This window comes from Eleutherodactylus coqui, chromosome 13, assembly GCF_035609145.1.
Source record: "Eleutherodactylus coqui strain aEleCoq1 chromosome 13, aEleCoq1.hap1, whole genome shotgun sequence".
Classification (NCBI taxonomy): Eukaryota; Metazoa; Chordata; class Amphibia; order Anura; family Eleutherodactylidae; genus Eleutherodactylus; species Eleutherodactylus coqui.
In genome coordinates, this window is record NC_089849.1 from 122482784 (window position 1) to 122493109 (window position 10326).

General features: G+C 40.6%; 1 protein-coding gene across 3 annotated transcripts in view; it reads right to left on the reverse strand.

The window, feature by feature from the left end:
- Positions 1-10063, reverse strand: part of LOC136588078 (oocyte zinc finger protein XlCOF6-like) — a 43516-nt gene extending 33453 nt beyond the window's left edge. For all 3 annotated transcript variants that reach the window (XM_066587012.1, XM_066587011.1, XM_066587010.1), the window contains exon 1: positions 10023-10063. The gene's annotated coding sequence lies outside the window, so the exon portion shown is untranslated. The remainder of the gene's footprint in view (positions 1-10022) is intronic.
- Between the last annotated feature and the right edge of the window lie 263 nt (positions 10064-10326).

Here is a 10326-nt window from a genome sequence, read left to right on the forward strand (position 1 = left end):
TTTTTGCCTTCCTCTGGATCAACAAAACAGGAGGATAGACAGGCTGGACTAGATGGACAATGTCTTCATTCAGCCTTACGAACCATGTTACTATGTTACTATGTTTATTGTGGAGGGAACGATCCCCGGCCACTCTACCTCCCTTTACTGATCACAGGAATGATCATCACTGAGAGGACCTGTCGGGGGTAAACGGCCCTCACTACTGTAACCCTTAGATGAGGCCACCGAAATTATGAGCGGGACAAGACCTCCATTAGCAATATCCTGCCAGTTCTCTTCATTTTAGCGGGTCAGTTCTAGGGCCCAATGTGCGCAATGATGGTGGCAATCTGCTTCTTGCTCAGAAGGTAAAACAGGGAATGGCAATTTTGAAAATGTGACTGAGGGACTCTGACAGGGCAGATACATTTGGGACAGGGAAATGGATTTGCTTTTTTTTTGGCATCCGATAGGGAAAACAAACTCACAGACTCGGGGCTCATGCCCACGGCGGGGGAGATTTACAGATTACAGTCCATACGCTCTGCCGGCAGAGACCGCGTACGGGCCGAGTACGACACTGCGCAGGCCCACCCATCTGACGTCACAGTCATGCGCATTGTGTTTTATTTCGTTAATTTCCACGTTCTGTTCAGGGGGACGCATATGGAAATGAGCCCGTCCCCGATGTATGTGTATGGACAGCGCATCATGCCATAGAAGGGCTGCGATCATATGCAGAAAAATATTTTTCGTGCACATCGATACGCAGCGCCCACGCACAAGTGTGAATGGGACATTGACTTTCATGGCCTCCATGCACCACGTATCACGCTTGTGTCATATGTGGTAAAACTACGGCCGTGAACATGAGCCCTTACGGAGACGGTGATAGCAATAACTGGCCACATGGATGGTGTCTCTTACAAGGTGACAGCCATGTGCGCGGCCAACCGCATCATCAATCATCGCTGAAGACCACAAGATCACCAGCAACAGAACAGCCAAATCCGTACTAGGGCTAGATAGGAGCCGTGCGCCCCCTGCTGGTGCCACATAGTAGTAGTTGGAGTAATAGTACTAGGGCTAGATGGGAGCCGTATGCCTCCTGCTGGTGCCACATAGTAGTAGTTGGAGTAATAGTAATAGGGCTAGATGGGAGCCGTACGCCCCCTGCTGGTGCCACACAGTAGCAGTTGGAGTAATAGTAATAGGGCTAGATGGGAGCCGTGCGCCCCCTGCTGGTGCCATACTGTAGCAGCTGGAGTAAGAGTAATAGGGCTAGATGGGAGCCGTGCGCACCCTGCTGATGCCACACAGTAGCAGTTGGAGTAATAGTACTAGAGGCAGTTAGGAGCCGTGCGCCCCCTGCTGGTGCCACACAGTAGCAGTTGGAGTAATAGTACTAGAGCTAGATGGGAGCCGTGCGCCCCCTGCTGGTGCCACACAGTAGTAGTTGGAGTAATAGTACTAGAGCTAGGTGGGAGCCATGTGCCCCCTGCTGGTGCCACACAGTAGTAGTTGAGTAATAGTACTAGGGCTAGATGGGAGCCGTGTGCCCCCTGCTGGTGCCACACAGTAGTAGTTGAGTAATAGTACTAGGGCTAGGTGGGAGCCGTGTGCCCCCTGCTGGTGCCACACAGTAGTAGTTGAGTAATAGTACTAGGGCTAGATGGGAGCTGTGCGCCCCCTGCTGGTGCCACACAGTAGTAGTTGAGTAATAGTACTAGGGCTAGATGGGAGCTGTGTGCCCACTGCTGGTGCCACACAGTAGTAGTTGAGTAATAGTACTAGGGCTAGATGGGAGCCGTGTGCCCCCTGCTGGTGCCACACAGTAGCAGTTGGAGTAAGAGTAATAGGGCTAGATGGGAGCTGTGCGCCCCCTGCTGGTGCCACACAGTAGTAGTTGCAGTAATAGTACTTGGGCCAAACCAAGAGGGGCCTGGGCTCATCCAGGTTATTATACAAGAGCTGGCCTGTTGCACTTCTTCAGTCGGGCCCAAATAAATCATTTTACGCTTTTGTATCCTGCTTATTTTTTTAATGATTAGAAAAGGTACCTTAACCCCTTAGTGACCTCAGCGCCTTAGGGGCCGAATGTCCACAGGGAAAATAGATTTATTAATTCCGCGCAGGTCCCCTGCACACGTGATTCGCGCCCATAGGGAATCATTGGGCATCCGCAGGTAATTAAAAAAACACCTGCAGCATGCTCCATTTTCTTATGGCTCTCCTGCAAGGGCAGCTCCCACGGCTTCCATTAAAGTCAATGGAAGCCATCCGGGCCCGCAGCTGTTATTGGGCTGTGCCGAGGGACCGTGGGCACATCCGCCGGGCAGAAGAAAATAGATCCGGCTGTGACGGAGGGGAGATCCGCAGCATCCAGACAGGTGAGTATAATCTATTTCTTGGCATTATATATACATCTATACTATATACAGCGCTAACATATACACATCTGTACTATATATAGTCCTATTACATATACACCTATACTACATACATATAGTACTAACATTATATACACAGCTATGCTACATATAGTGCTATTACGTACACACCTATACTATATACAACGCTAACATTATATACACACCTATACTATAAACAGTGCTATCATACACACACCTATACTACATATAGCACTAACATTATATACACACACACCTATACACAGCGCTAACATTATATTCACACCTATACTATAAACAGTGCTATCATACACACACCTATACTACATATAGCACTAACATTATATACACACACACCTATACACAGCGCTAACATTATATTCACACCTATACTATATACAGTGTTATTACATACACACCTATACTATATACAGTGTTATTACATACACACCTATACTATATACAGCACTAATATTACATACACACCTATACTATATATAGAGTTATTATATGCACAGGTATACTACATATAGTGCTATGATATACACACACCTATACTATATACAGCGCTAACATTATATATACACCTCTAGTATATATAGTGCTATTGGATACACACCTATACTATATACAGTGCTAACATTACACACACACCTTTACTATATAGAGTGCTATTATATACACACCTATAGTATATATAGACCTAACATTATATACACACTAGAGATAAGCGAACGTACTCGGTAAGGCCGATTTCGCAATCGAGCACCGCGATTTTCGAGTACTTCACTACTCGGGTGAAAAGTACTCGGGGGCGCTGTGGGTGAGCAGGGGGTTGCAGAGGGGAGTGGGGGGGAGAGGGAGAGAGAGAGGGCTCCCCCCTGTTCCCCGCTGCTACCCCCCGCTCCGCCAAGCCCCGCCCCCCAGCGACCCCGAGTACTTTTCACCCGAGTAGTGAAGTACTCGAAAATCGCGGTGCTCGATTGCGAAATCGGCCTTACCGAGTACGTTCGCTCATCTCTAATACACACCTATACTATATATAGCACTAACATAATATACACACCTATACTACATATGGTGCTAATATATACACACCTATACTATATACAGCACTTATATTATATACATATCTATACTACATATAGTGTTATTATATACACACCTATACTATATACAACACTAACTTTATATACACACCTGTACTATATACAACGCTAACATTATATACACACCTATACTATATACATATCTATACTATATATAGTGTTATTATATACACAGGTATACTACATATAGTGCTATTATATACACACCTATACTATATACAACACTAACTTTATATACAAACCTATACTATATACAACACTAACTTTATATACAAACCTATACTATATACAACACTTATATTATATACATATCTATACTATGTATAGTGTTATTATATACACAGGTATACTACATATAGTGCTATTATATACCCACCTATACTATATATAGTGTTAACATTATATACACACCTATACTATATACAACGCTAACTTTATATACACACCTATACTATATACAACACTTATATTATATACATATCTATACTATATAGAGTGCTATTATATACACACCTATACTATATACAGCGCTGACATTATATACACCTATACTATATATAGTGCTATTATATACACACCTATACTATATACAGCGCTGACATTATATACACACCTATACTATATATAGGGCTATTATATACACACACCTATACTACATATAGCACTAACATTATATACACACCTATACTATATACAGTGTTAACATTATATACACACATTTACTATATAGAGTGCTATTATACACACACCTATACTATACACAACGCTAACATTATACACACACCTATAATATATACAGTGCTATTATATACACACACCTATACTACATATAGCACTAACATTATATACACACACCTATACTACATATAGCACTAACATTATATACACACCTATACTATATACAGCACTTATATTATATACATATCTATACTATATATAGTGTTATTATATACACAGGTATACTACATATAGTGCTATTATATACACACCTATACTATATACAACGCTAACATTATATAAACACCTATACTATATACAGTGCTAACATTATATACACTCCTATACTATATACAGCGCTAACATTATATACACACCTATACTACATATAGTGTTATTATATACACACCTATACTATATACAGCGTTAACATTATATACACACCTATACTATATACAACACTAACATTATATACACACCTATACTATATACAGTGCTAACATTATATACACACCTATACTACATATAGCACTATTACATACACACCTATACTATATATAGCACTAACATTATATACACACCTATACTATATATAGCACTAACATTATATACACACCTATACTATATATAGCACTAACATTATATACACACCTATACTATATACAGTGCTAACATTATACACAAACCTATAATATATACAGTGCTATTATATACACACACCTATACTACACATAGCACAAACATTATATATAGTGCTAATATATACACACCTATACTACATATAGCACTAACATTATATACACACACCTATACTATATACAGTGTTATTACATACACACCCATACTATACACCAGTGATGGCAAACGTTTTAGAGACCGAGTGCCCAAACTGCAACCCAAAACCTACTTATTTATCGCAAAGTGCCAACACATCAGGGGGCGGGGCTTATCACGACATGATTTTACCCCCGTCGTTCTGAAAAAGACCGGGCCATTTCGAAATAGACAGCGTGCAGATTTTGACTGCTTTTTGGATGTGGAAATACTGCGGAATGTCCTCAGCGGAAAATACTGTGGAAAATTCTGCAGCATTTCCGCATCCATAAAGCAGTCAGAATCTGCACCGGTCTATTTTAAAACAGCCCCGCCCATGTCCGCCACATGTAAACATACTCCAGCGGTAATAGTGAACCCACCGCCCAGCCGCCCCCCGCGCAATACTGACACCCCACAGCGGTGCCCCCGCGCAATACTGACACCCCACAGCGGTCCCCCCGCGCAATACTGACACCCCACAGCGGTCCCCCCGCGCAATACTGACACCCCACAGCGGTCCCCCCGCGCAATACTGACACCCCACAGCAGTCCCCCCGCGCAATACTGACACCCCACAGCGGTCCCCCCGCGCAATACTGACACCCCACAGCGGTCCCCCCGCGCAATACTGACACCCCACAGCAGTCCCCCCACGCAATACTGACACCCCACAGCGGTCCCCCCGCGCAATACTGACACCCCACAGCGCACCCCCGCATAATAGCGACACCCCACAGCGCACCCCCGCATAATAGTGGCCCCCAGAGGAATGGCCCCCCAGAGTAATGGCCCCCCAGAGTGATAGCAACACCCCCCAGTGTACCCCAGTCTGTGCTGCAGCCGCTCTGTGTCCTGCTCTCCAGCTGCCACCGCCGCTCCCTCAACTGGCAGTGGCTGTGCTCATGCCGCCGGCACTCTGTCTCCTGCTGCCGACGCCGCTCCCTCCAGCATCCCTGCCCCAGCCACCTCCGACCCCCTGCTATGGCCGCCGCCGACACTTCCCCTGGTAAGGCCACACACACCCCCAGCCTATCAGAAGCTGGGGGTGTTGCAACATGTCAAACCCCTGTATTAGGTCACCACCCCTAACGTCTGGTGGCGACATAATACAAGATTACCGGGGAGCTGCGGCCCCTGCTGGTACTCACAAGTGGTGAGCGGCCAATGGCGGCGCGTGCCAGCAGAAAGGGCTCTGCGTGCCACCTCTGGCACGCATGCCATAGGTTCGCCACCACTGCTATATACAGTGCTAACATTATATACACACCTATACTATATACAACGCTAACTTTATATACACACTAGAGATGAGCGAACCTACTCGTTTCGAGTAATTACTCGATCGAGAACCGCGATTTTCGAGTACTTCAGTACTCGGGTGAAAAGATTCGGGGGGCGCCGGGGGGCGGGGGGAGGCGTGGCGGTGTGGGGGGTAGCAGCGGGGAACAGGGGGGAGCCCTCTCTCTCTCCCTCTCTCCCCCGCTCCCCGCTGCAACCCCTCACTCACCCACGGCGCCCCCAGAATCTTTTCGCCCGAGTACAGAAGTACTCGAAAATCGCGGTGCTCGGGCGAAAAAGGGGTGTGGCCGAGTACGCTCGCTCATCTCTAGTACACACCTTTACTATATACAATGCTAACTTTATATACATATCTATACTATATATAGTGTTATTATATACACAGGTATACCACATATAGTGTTATTATATACACACCTATACTATATACAACGCTAACATTATATAAACACCTATACTATATACAGCGCTAACATTATATAAACACCTATACTATATACAGTGCTAACATTATATAAACACCTATACTATATACAGTGCTAACATTATATAAACACCTATACTATATACAGCGCTAACATTATATAAACACCTATACTATATACAACGCTAACTTTATATACACACCTATACTATATACAGCGCTAACTTTATATACACACCTATACTATATACAACGCTAACTTTATATACACACCTATACTATATACAGCGCTAACTTTATATACACACCTATACTATATACAACACTAACATTATATACACACCTATACTATATACAGCACTTACATTATATACATATCTATACTATATATAGTGTTATATACACAGGTATACTACATATAGTGCTATTATATACACACACCTATACTATATATAGTGCTATTATATACACACACCTATACTATATACAACGCTAACATTATATACACATCTATACTATATATAGTGTTATTATATACACAGGTATACTACATATAGTGCTATTATATACACACCAATACTATATACAACGCTAACATTATATACCCACCTATACTATATACAGTGTTAACATTATATACACACCTATACTATATACATATCTATACTACATATAGTGCTATTATATACACACCAATACTATATACAGCACTTATATTATATACATATCTATACTATATATAGTGTTATTATATACACACCTATACTATATACAACACATATTATATACATATCTATACTATGTATAGTATTATATACACACCTATACTATATACAACGCTAACATTATATACACACCTATACTATATACAACGCTAACATTATATACACACCTATACTATATACAACGCTAACATTATATACACACCTATACTATATACAGTGTTAACATTATATACACACCTATACTATATACAACACATATTATATACATATCTATACTATGTATAGTATTATATACACACCTATACTATATACAGCGCTGACATTATATACACACCTATACTATATACAGCGCTGACATTATATACACATCTATACTATATATAGAGCTAATATATACACACCTATACTATATACAGCGCTGCCATTATATACACACCTATACTATAGTGTTATTATATACACACCTATACTATATATAGGGCTATTATATACACACCTATACTATATATAGGGCTATTATATACACACCTATACTATATATAGGGCTATTATATACACACCTATACTATATACAGCGCTGACATTATATACACACCTATACTATATATAGGGCTATTATATACACACCTATACTATATACAGTGCTGCCATTATATACACACCTATACTATATATAGGGCTATTATATACACACCTATACTATATACAGCGCTGACATTATATACACACCTATACTATATATAGTGCTATTATATACACACCTATACTATATACAGCGCTGACATTATATACACACCTATACTATATATAGGGCTATTATATACACACACCTATACTACATATAGCACTAACATTATATACACACCTATACTATATATAGGGCTATTATATACACACCTATACTATATACAGCGCTGACATTATATACACACCTATACTATATATAGGGCTATCATACACATACCTATACTATATACAGTGCTGCCATTATATACACACCTATACTATATATAGGGCTATTATATACACCTATACTATATACAGCGCTGACATTATATACACACCTATACTATATACAGCGCTGACATTATATACACACACCTATACTATAGTGTTATTATATGCACACCTATACTATATATAGGGCTATTATATACACACCTATACTATATACAGCGCTGACATTATATACACACCTATACTATATATAGGGCTATTATATACACACCTATACTATATACAGCGCTGACATTATATACACATCTATACTATATAAAGAGCTATTATATACACACCTATACTATATACAGTGCTGCCATTATATACACACCTATACTATAGTGTTATTATATACACACCTATACTATATACAGTGCTGCCATTATATACACACCTATACTATATACAGTGCTGACATTATATACACATCTATACTATATAAAGAGCTATTATATACACACCTATACTATATACAGTGCTGCCATTATATACACACCTATACTATAGTGTTATTATATACACACCTATACTATATACAGTGCTGCCATTATATACACACCTATACTATATATAGGGCTATTATATACACACCTATACTATATACAGTGCTGACATTATATACACACCTATACTATATATAGTGCCATTATATACACACCTATACTATATATAGGGCTATTATATACACACCTATACTATATATAGCGCTGACATTATATACGCATTTATACTATATATAGTGCTATCATACACATACCTATACTATATACAGCGCTGACATTATATACACACCTATACTATATACAGCGCTGACATTATATACACACACCTATACTATAGTGTTATTATATACACACCTATACTATATATAGGGCTATTATATACACACCTATACTATATACAGCGCTGACATTATATACACACCTATACTATATATAGGGCTATTATATACACACCCATACTATATACAGCGCTGACATTATATACACAGCTATACTATAGTGTTATTATATACACACCTATACTATATACAGCGCTGACATTATATACACACCTATACTATATATAGAGCTATTATATACACACCTATACTATATACAGCGCTGACATTATATACACACCTATACTATATACAGCGCTGACATTATATACACACCTATACTATATATAGGGCTATTATATACACACCTATACTATATACAGCGCTGACATTATATACACACCTATACTATAGTGTTATTATATACACACCTATACTATATACAGCGCTGACATTATATACACACCTATACTATATATAGGGCTATTATATACACACCTATACTATATACAGCGCTGACATTATATACACATCCATACTACATATCTATAGATATGTATATACATACACCTATAACATATGATGCTGACATTACAGACATGTACTACACAAGCACAGTTTATTTTGTGCAGCACTACAGACACACGTGTGTTCTATATTACGGTCCGTAGACAGAACCGCAAGGAACACAAAACGCACGAACCCTGATTGACCACTAACCTACAGATGTAGCATTACACGGGCTTAAGGACCTGTGAGGACGTCACAGTCATGTGACCGGTTAGTGGGGCGGTGCACGTAGGACCTTCGATGACGCCACAGTCATGTGATTAAGACGTGTGAGGCGATCAGTCTGCTCGTGTTATGAGAGGGGAGGGGCGCTGTGCTCACGGGTCGGGGTACTGGGGAAGCCCACAGTGTACATGTACGTCACAGCATGTAGATGGCGCGGGAGCCGGAGCAGCCGAGGTGTCCGTTAACCCCTTACATGTATCAGTGTAGCCGGCGGAGGGATCACAGAGCG